General features: G+C 41.7%; 1 non-coding gene across 1 annotated transcript; it reads left to right on the top strand.

Moving 5' to 3' along the window:
- Positions 1–2,325: 2,325 nt before the first annotated feature.
- On the top strand, positions 2,326–2,431 carry LOC120107028 (small nucleolar RNA R71). Its single transcript, XR_005509002.3, has one exon. It is a non-coding gene; the product is annotated as a small nucleolar RNA R71 (small nucleolar RNA).
- Positions 2,432–10,666: the final 8,235 nt, after the last annotated feature.

Below are 10,666 nucleotides of genomic sequence, written 5' to 3'. Positions count from 1 at the left end.
TTTTTTTTTTTTTGGATTAGATAAGTATGATTCATCAGGGTCCAAGGTTGCTACTATACTATCAACATAATGTCGAGCCTAGACCTTAGAAGGGTCGGCCAGTGTGTAGTAAAATTCCAAAGTATTAATTAGCTTACAACTCTCTAAAAGAGATTTAATAAAAGAAACTTAAATTTGTATTACTTTCGACTAGTCATTGGACTTTTTAGATTTTGTATACCTTGTGTGTTTATCATTCTCGCATTAATGTATAGAAATTAGGTAAATTTTTTTTTTATTTTTTTAATTTTATTATTATTATTATTATTATTATTCAATTTATAAAAATGAAAATGAACACATTTTTTTCCAAAAGATTTTTTTTTTGGGATGAAAATCAAGATGAATACCCCCAAACCTAAACCAGACATTGTGAAGTAAAAACGAATGCAAGAGATGCAAACAAAACAAAAATGCTTAAAAAAGACTTAAAAGTACCTCCAAACCTAAACCTAACATTGTCCTCAATGTTAAAGAAATCTAAGAGAATTGGGTTGCCTCCCAACAAGCGCTAAGTTTATTATCTTCAGCCAGACACAGTGAGGTAGTTTTTGCATCTCCTTCTATGAGGTCATCTATTTTGTCTATTATAAAATACTCAACTTTCCTCGTGGGTTGGTCGGCCGCATTGAACACATTTAATTTTATCTTCATGTTCCCAAATGATATGTTCATTACCCCCGTTCTACAATTGATGCACGCATTGCTAAAAAGGGACGCCCAAGGATCATGGGGATTTGTTTATTAGGATTAGGTTCATGTTCCATATCAAGGACGATGAAATCTACTGGAAAATAGAATTTGTCTACCTTGACAAGAACATCTTCAATTATCCCACGTGGTGTTTTTACAAATCGATCAGCCAATTGAAGGGATACCGAGGTTGGTTTTAACTCACCTAACTCAAGTTTCTCATAAACTGAATAAGGTAAAAGGTTGACACTTGCCCCTAGATCTAAGAGTGCTCGATCAATGAAATTATTTCCTAAGACACAGAAGATGGTGGGAGCACCAGGATCTTTGAATTTCGGAGGAGTATTGTGTTGGAGAATAGAACTCACTTGCTCAGTTAGGAAGACCTTTCTAGGCACATGTGTCCTAGATTTTCGCTTTTGGGTACAAAGATCTTTGAGAAATTTGGCATAGGAGGAAACTTGTCTAATAGCATCAAGAAACGGAAGGTTGATTTTAACTTGTTTGAAAACCTCCATCATCTCCTCTAGTGAAGTTCCTTTTTTGCCAAAGGAAGAGGGTGAATTAAGAGCTTCAGGAAATAGGGCGTTTGGGATGTGAGTTTTGGCAGAAGGTGGACTAGCTGAAGAAGAAGAAGAAGTTTTTAGATTTTCATTTGATACATTTTTATCCTCTTCTTCACCTTCCTTATTGTTATCCTCCCCAATCTTATTGTCTACTACACGTCCACTCCTTAGGATAGTCAAAGCATTGGCTTGTTCATGATGAATTGTATTTAGTTGATTTTCTTGAGCCATGTATTGTCCCCTAGGATTACTTAGTGGTTGGCTTGGAAGCTTTCCTTCCTCTTGCTTGTTCAGTGCATTAGCTAGCTGCCCCATTTGGAATTTTAGCTTGGTGATTGATTGCGTGTGAGAGTGCACCAATTGTGTAATGGTTTCCAAACCTTGAAGGATGTTCAACACTTTCTCCTCAAAAGCTGTGTTTCTTTGGGGTGGAGGAGGAGTGTGTTGAAATTGAGTCGAGGGACGGTAGGGATGAATATTTTGTGGGGTTTGAAAATTTTGGAAGTAGGGTTGGGCAGTATTCGAAGCTTGCTACTTCCAAGAAAAGTTTGGATGATTCCGCCATCCCGGGTTATATGTATTGGAAAATGGGTCATTACCCGGTCTGAGCTGTGTTTGAGTAGCATTGATGTGTTCTTGCACGAATTCGAAAAATTGGGGCGCTGAGGGGCACTCATGAATAGGGTGGGATGGGCTAGAACAGATAGTACACACTTGTGCTTGGGAAGAGTTAATGAAATGCCCATCTATCATCAGTTGGTCAATCTTATGGGACAATGCATCTACCTTGCTAGACAGGTCTATAGAATGACTTATTTCACAAATGGTCCCTTTTCTTTGAGAACTCGGGGGTGCTTGACGAGAATAGGAAGCATGGTGGAGGGAGTTTTCATTAAGATTTTCAAATAATTGCCATGCTTCATGCTCATTTTGAAGCATGAAAGTCCCCCCGCATGCAGCATCAATCATCTGACGGTTTCGTTCAGTCAATCCGTCATAGAAACATTGCACTAACTGCCATTTAGGTATTTGATGATGTGGGCATTTACGGATTAGGTCCCGAAATCTCTTCCAAGTTTCATGAAATTTCTCTCCCTCAGTTTGGAAGAAGCTTGTGATGGCACGTCTAAACTGGTTCGTTCTTCCTATGGAAAAGTATTTTTTAAGGAATTCTTGTTGCATTTGATCCCAAGAACGAATCGAGTTGGCTTCTAAAGAATTCAGCCATTGTTTGGCTCTATCTTTAAGGGAGAAGGGGAATAATCTAAGTTTTAGAGCATCATTAGTGAAATTCTGAATCTTGACAGTGGTGCAAATCTCAAGAAATTCATCTAGGTGTTTATATGGGTCTTCATTGGTGAGCCCATAAAAAGATGGGAGCATTTGGATCACAGTAGATTTTATTTTATATTGTACAGCTGCTACTTCAGGTAATCGAATGCAAGATGGAAAAGTGTAAATGGTGGAAGTAAAGTATTTTCTCAGGAGTTTGGGTTGTTCTTCAGCCATCTCAGGAGATGGGGATGATTCTAATGTTCTGATCTCAGCTCGAATATTCCTAAGGGTCCGTTCTATTTCAGGGTCAAAAGATAATAGGTCACATACTCTAGAACGACTCCCTTGCATACACTAGTACTTGATCAGTTAAGCATGTAATAAAAGAAAAACACATCAATCCTTGTATTTGTCCTAGAATCACTAGATAGCTCCTAACTGGTTTGAAGAGGGCACCTAAGCCTCCAATCCGGTCTAATGAACTGAGTTGACCAGGTAAGCTCCCAGGTAAGTGGAGGGGTCACGATGCATTCGCAAAGGTTCCACTTAAAAACCACTTGCCTCGAACAGATGAACTGTCTCCCTTATAGGGACAAAGCTTGCCTAGACATCAACTAAGTCACAGAGCGAAATTGGTGCAACTTTCGATGATCTTCGTCCTATTGAGCTTGAATGTCCCTAGGAGCTAACGTTTAATTGATTTTAATTAAAGTGACACTATGTGAGATTGAGTTCACCTAAGTTGGGCAAGAGTCCGGTGATGAAATCCGACTCTTATCTTGTTGAGGTGATTGCCCTTACTAAGTGCAGATTAATTGGTGTATGTGTATCAGGCATGCAATCACAATTTTACTGAAATTAAAATCAAACAATCACCACAAAATTTCAAGCTAATAATAAATTTAAACAAGAAAGGTTTAGAGGTTACCAAAGAAAATTTTTCCAGCAATTTAAAATTTTTTTAGGCAAACCTCAAAAGCATTTCTTTTCCAGCAGTTCTCTTTTGGATCATCCTAGATTTTTTCTCGATTCCTGATCAAATAATATAAAAAAAAAAATTAAAATTTAGTAGGAGAGAAAAAGAAGATAAGAAAAAGTAACAACAATAGAAAATATTTTTATTTTAGATATATATATATTTTTAAAAAAAGTTTTTTTTTACTGAAAGGAAAAATAACTATGCTAGCAATCCCCGGCAACGGCGCCAAAAATTGATCGGTTCTTTCAATTTCAAAAATAAACCACGCAATAGCATGTATCCTGTAGGATAGTGATTACGGGTGTCGGTCCACAGGGATTGGAGAATAAGTTATTTTTTCTAATTAAATAATTACTTCAAAGGGCATAAGCTAGAGTAAATGATAAAAACTAAGAATTAATATGGATGTAGTAGTATGAATTATCTATGGAGAGAGGTGTTTAGGGCTAGAATCCATCGATGGATTCGTAAGTGTGATGCTTTCAATGACTTAGATGCGTGTATGATCTGATTGCTCTTAACTACAAGTTAGGGCAATCATACAAAAAGTTGAAATCTAACCCACAGTATGAGTCATCTAAACCTGGTACAAACCATCTTCTCTAAGGATAGGCATGGTCTGTCCTATTTAGCATGATCCATCTGATGATTAATTTCTCAAAGATAAATCCGATAGTTGCATAACAATCTCCTCCAAACCACAGGTATTGGATTCGATTTCGATAAACTAGATTAATTCATGCAAAGACTTTCTACAAGATAAACATCTTACACAAATTAAACAAGACATTTTAAGATCATAATTTCATTGAGTATGCAACTGTCTTACAACGCTAAAAATCAAAGAAATGCAACAATACTCATCCATGGCTTCATCAAACCCCTAAACTAGGATTCAGCTACTCATGATGCTTGGCGACTTTGATCGGCTTGCTGAGATGCTCCATGCCATCCGCATCATTTTCTTTCCTAATTGATCCGCTCCCAGCCTCCCTCCATTCCCAAAATACCCAAAGTATTCTCTCCCCCCCCTCCTTTCTCTTTTTTTTATTTCTTTTCTCTCGTTCCCCCACCGTATGAAGAACTCTTCTCCCTTTTTATATCCTTTCTGATTGTGGAGGATCGGATTCTTGAAGGAGGATATGCAGGCGATGGATCCGCGGATGAGTAGCTGGATTGGAGGACGCCGATGCTGCTCCAACGCGAAGGACGATGTGGGCGTTGAGAGGATTCTGTTCTGGCTCTCATCTGGACACGCGAGGCAGGGGAGCTTCCATTTGGCTTGGGATTTGGATGGATCACGGAAGACTGCTGGGATTTGGTTCCGAAGCAAGGAAATCTGGAAGAAAAGATCATGAGCGTGGTTAAATGCTGGGCGGATTCCGTGGATGATGGAGTCAATCCGAATGGGAGGAAGGTTGCGGATGCTTGCAAGATTTGAGTGCAAACGGGAGGGATCCGGAAGAAAATCTAGGAGAAGATCAAATCTGGAACAAGAAATGAGGGTGATGGTGCTCACGGGATGCTCGGACGCAATTGAACGCGAACGGGAGGGGTCCGGAGGCGATCAAAAATTGGATGCGGCTGACCTAGGAGATATGCTCTGTTTTGAAATAGGGGGAAAACGTGCGGATTTGAGCCGTGAGCTGGGATGCTGGGATACGAACGAGATGCGGGTTATTCGTGGAAGGAGATTTGAGAGGATAAGCTTGCTTCGGTTTGCTGGGAAGGAAAGGGATGATCTGCCGATTTGAATCGCGGAAGTGGGGGAGGGGAGGACGTGGAACAGGGGATTCTTATCCGTGGAAGATGAAAATGTTTAGATTCAGAATCGGATGGAAACACATTTTCTTATGTTAATATTTAAAATATGTGCATGACAATAATAATAAGTGCTATGTAAAATAGATATACATTATTTAGCACTTATCACTTGTGCCCGCATAGCTCACCCCGAACTCATGGAAAATGATAATCGGCTTCCTCGCCGTCTACCTTGCACATGGTCTATCCCCCTTGATGAGTGCTTTGCAGAGTTGATTTATATTAAAAGGCAACCCCACAGACAAAGGATGGTGGTACTTCCCCCTTCCTCCGAAGAGGCCGCAAGCTCTTCGGGGGCATACCTACTGTTGGAAATTGTGTCCTAAAAGTCAATCATCAGCCTGTTGATGATTGAATTGTATATGAATTTATGAATTAATAAAAGGTTATTTGGCATTATTCATCGCATATATTCTGTACATCTTTTTGAACTCTTATGATGTGATGAAGTCCTTAGGACTCTTTTAAGAAATAAAGGAGGATTTGTCTATAAGTCCTTAAAGCAGTTCACGACCAAACAACATGCTATTACTAAGACAATAGCATTATCAAGAATAGGTCGTTGTATGCCATATCGTTGGTTGTCCTCTTAACCAAGGAGTGTAGAGATACTGATATGCCACACAGGTGAAGTGTAGGAGTACATTTCACTGAACATGACCAGTTCTGGAATGCTCTGCTGTCAAAAGATGTTCCGAGTGGATATAGGTATATATATTCCTCCGATCTGAGATCACCATGGTGACTAGCAAGCAACTCACTACACTTTGATATCGGACTATCTGAGTTTCTAATTTAGTGACGAAAAAAAACTGGGTGTAGTCAAGTACTTGCGAAGTCGGTGTGTGAGTCAAGATGGAATTGACCCCTTCCGGTGATAGAAAATAATGCCCTTGTGTTCAATTTAGCAAAATCTTAGCCAGGATAATCCTTGTGAAGAGTTATAGGATTTGTAAAGTTGAAACACATTATGGATGAACTGATTAAAGAGTTGACAGTGAACTCTGATGTCATCCTGAGCATTTGGAGTCATAGGGATGAATTATACGGTAACCATAGTCCAAGGGTTCTTGAATGTTGCTTTACAATCATTCGGCCTATCCGAACATCGCGTACCATTGCTAGATGGTCATTTCAATTAGTACAGAAAGTTGTTCTTGTGCTACCAGCTTAGGTTCGAACCTATGGGGTCACATATATAGAAGTTTCTAGGTTGATCAAATGCCTAATTGATGATTAAGAATTATTCAGGAGTAATTTGGTTAATTCGATTGACAAATTATCCTAAGCAAAAATTACAGTAAAATAATTATTAAATTATTGGAGGATTAATTAGCAATTAGATTGCTAATGGACTCAATTTGATTGAGTAATTAGGCTTAGGTTGAGCAAAATTGAATTGGATTCGATTTGAGCTACATTAGGATTTGACCTAATCGGATTAGGTTCAACCCAAGTGGATTGAGCTTGACCCAATTGATGAGACTTGACCCATTTAGATTAGGCTTGACCCAAATCAATTAGAAGATCTTATTTGATGAGGATTATGAGTCCAAATAATCAGAATTGGATAAGAAGAAGAATCCCTAAATTTTAGGAACCCACCTTATCTTTCTTGGAGAAGAATGACACCTTGATTTATCCCCAAAATTTTCCATGCTTATCCTCTTTATTTTTGGACAAAAATTGGTGTGAGAAGAGAGAAGGCATGGGGCTATATTTTATATAAAAATGGTGCCTCAAATCTTCCTAAAAAGAATAAGATGAAATTCCTAATTTGTAGGGATTGCATGGAGCATGAAATAGGGTGGTCTACGGTTGAGCTTTGGGCGCATGAATTCTAATCTTTTAGGGATTAAAAATGTATGAAATTTAGATATGTTTATCTCCTCTTAGCTCCCGAATCACCAAAATTTTTTGGGAATTTTATCAGCCAAATTAGTTGGCTAAATTAGGTGTGAGGCGTTGGGGGGTCTTTTGGCTATAAAAGGACCCCCACACCTAGGGTTCCAAATATACAATATTTAGAGGTTTCAAAAATTCTAAAAAAAATCCCTGAGGGCCGCCATCCCTTCTCCTCTTTCTTCCTCATGTCCATCCTCCATCTTCTTGAAGAATAATCAAAGATTGAGTATTTAGAAGGAGAAAGCTTCAGCCATTGCAGCGTTCCTACGCGAGCTAGCACTTCCGCGGAAGACGATCTACCTAGGGCTTCGCATGGACAATCTATAGAGGTCGGATGCATGTGCGGCTGCAAAGCATGATCAAGGAGTCATTCAAGACCTCCAAAAAATCAGGTATGAGGTTTGATCTCATTAAAGTTAATATTAGATCTTAAACATGGTTACTGAAATTTCAGGATTGCTGAAATTTCAGAATTGTATGTTAGACATACAATGTTTCATACTTTACATAAACATTTAAATCATGGTTCTTATTTTTATTGTAGAGATCTGATCTCTAGCATGCTTGAAAATTAAATATTTTAATTTTTAATTGCTTTCGCCGTAATTTTTGAAAATAAATGTATGCAGCCCGCAAGGGTTCCTTTCACCTACCTCCATTCATGGGTGGAAGGATAAATTTATCTTTGTTTTCTTCGAGCGATCGTGAGGGTTTAATCCGACCTGAAGCTTTCCGCTGGCCTCGACGAATAACAAGCTCCCACAGTTATCACAGTCCGAGCAGAACATTTTAGACAGTTTGCTCGGATTGGAAGGAACTCTACGGCTTCCTGACCTACTTAGCGAGGAGGCCTTAGTAAATGTTGGCCTGAGCCCAGCTCGCCCTGAGGGTAAGAGTAGCATGGTTGCTTCTTTTTCCTTTCCATGCCGGGTCCTAATAAGATCTTTTGTCGCCAGACATCGTAGGGATGATATTCGACGCTGAGACATTGATGGCTAGGTATAGGAAGAGGGTGGCCGCCTCGGAGGGGGCTCAATCTGAAGGGAGGCCAAAGAAAGCCAGAGCTACCTTTGGCTCCAGAATTGAGCAGGATGAGCTCGCCCCTATTGAGGCCGCCGCCCCTGCTCGAGCTGGATCCGGTCAGGTTCTTACGGTGGAGGCTGAGGTGCCCCCATTGGCGGCCGGAGGGGGCCCTTCTAATCAAGTGACGGTCGTGTCGATCAGCCGAGTTCATGAGGCTGGAAAAGTCGTCCAGTTACCCAAATCGGGTCTCGAGCTAGGGAGCGGGCCTGAGCTCCCAACTCCTTCCGCGGCCCCAACTCTTGTTGGGGCTGCAGCTTTCCCTGATGCTCCGACCTTAGCCAGGGTTTCGGCTCCCCTTGAGGCTTCGGCCTCGGTTGGGGTCAACTCCATTCCTTTCGAGTTCGGGAGGAGGCGATTGCTGCATCAATGTCGTGTGTCTGGGGATGACATGGCCCTTGAGTCCAGCGACGTTGCTCGTGAGCTCGTGCGCAGTATTATGCTCCTGCGCGATCATTGAGGACTTCGTTCGTCATGCTTATTCAGCCAGTGTCTAGGTGAGTGACACAGCCCTCCTATTCCTCGTTCATTTTTTTTTAAGTGCCCGACCTCCACTGACATTTTATCTTCCATGCCAGTCCCTCCATGTGGTTGATATGCTAGTGTTTGGCATACTCGCCTGCTGGGAGGAGATGAGGGTGCTCGAGCCGAGGATGGAGTAGGCTGAGCTCTAGAGATAGAAGCCTGAGGCTCGCACGGTAACTGTCGCGCAGCGATAGCAAGAGGCCGAGGAACAGGTGGCGGTTGTTGAGCAGCAGTGGCGCGGGGTCGAGGAGAAGGCCACAGTTGCCGTGCAGCAGCTTCGAAGGGCCAGAAAGAAGGCATGGGCTGCAGAAGTCCTGATTAAAGACAGGTTCGCTCAGATTCGAGATATGGAGGCCGAGCAATCCCAGGCTTGCTCGTCCGCCGCAGGCCATATCTCCGAGATCGAGGCTGCTTTGATCGGCCTGCGGGGCAAGGCCGAGGTCCTAAAGCTAAAGGTCGGGCGACTTGAAAGTTCCATGGAGGAGTCTGCCCGCGAGTCAGAAGATTCCGCTAGTCAGAGGAGTACCTTGACGAACTGGCGGAGGGGGCTACTATTGCCATGATCCAGAGTGTTGCCCAGATAGACAACCCAAGAGGGGGGGGGGGTTGAATTGGGTTTTAAAATAATTATTGCAATTAAAATGTTTGTGGACACTAATTAATACTTTTTGCAAGTTGATTAATTAGATGCTATGTGCAGTGAGTGAGATGAAAGTAAAGACGTCAAGGCAATCACAAACACAATGGTTTTATAGTGGTTCGGAGCTAACCCTTGCTCCTACATCCACTCCCCAAGCCTCACTTGGGAATTCACTATAACCCCTCGGATTACAGCCAGTTGTTTTACAAGCTCACAACCCAACTTGTTGTTTTACGAGGTCACAATGAACTCGGTCGGTTTTCCCAGGCTCACCGACTAGAACCGCCCGATTATTTTTCCGGGATCACAATCAAACCCTTCACACGTTGGTTTCAACCTAGGCTCACCAACAAACCTTTACACCCTTGATTCAATCCCCTGATTGAATCAAGTAAGAACCAAATGGATAGAAAAACAAACAGAAAAATACAGCTTCTAAATAAGCAGATTTTCAGCAATATAAATAGAAGAGAAGTTAAGAGCCCTCAAACAATTTATGATGATGTAGTGGAGGGCTTCTTGAACTCTGGGTCTCCTCTTGAATGTCTTGAAGACTTGAAGGCAGAAGGAGACTTCTTTAATGCTGGGAAGAGTTGGTTGAATGGAGTTAATGGCCCTCTTCCTTCTTTTCCGTTGAAATCAGTTTGCAGATGAAGATTTCTTATTTTCTTAGAGTGGAATGTCACGTCTCTACTTTGCTACAGTCCTCTGTGGCTATTTAAGCCATTCCCCATGGAAACTAGCCGTTAGACACAATCTACTAGCCATTCTGCACATTCTGCGCATCCTGACAATGTTTCCGTTGGGATCGGAGTCGACTCGCGCGATCTGGAGTCGACTCGGCTGCAGCAGGAGTCGACTCATGCTTTTCTGGAGTCGGCTCGACAACTATTCTGGATTTGAATTAAAGTGCTCTTCTCGACTGGGAGTCGACTCGACTTAACCCGGAGTCGACTCCCCAAAGTCTGGAGCTGACCTGGCACTTTTGGAGTCGGCTCATCCCAAGGAATCCATGGATGTATTTTTCAAGTTTGCTCACTCGAGTCGACTCGTGAATTCTGGGAGTCGACTCGGCGCTCAGAGTCCGAACTCCCGAGCTTCTGTCTTTTGGCTCGTGCTGTCTTGGAGTCGACTCGGACT

Source organism: Phoenix dactylifera, chromosome 14 (assembly GCF_051530095.1).
Source record: "Phoenix dactylifera cultivar Ajwa chromosome 14, Ajwa_hap1_PhDact_Kaust_v1.1, whole genome shotgun sequence".
In the NCBI taxonomy this organism is placed as follows: Eukaryota; Viridiplantae; Streptophyta; class Magnoliopsida; order Arecales; family Arecaceae; genus Phoenix; species Phoenix dactylifera.
Note: the sequence above shows the minus strand (reverse complement) of the source record. Positions and strands in the feature narration are given on the sequence as shown.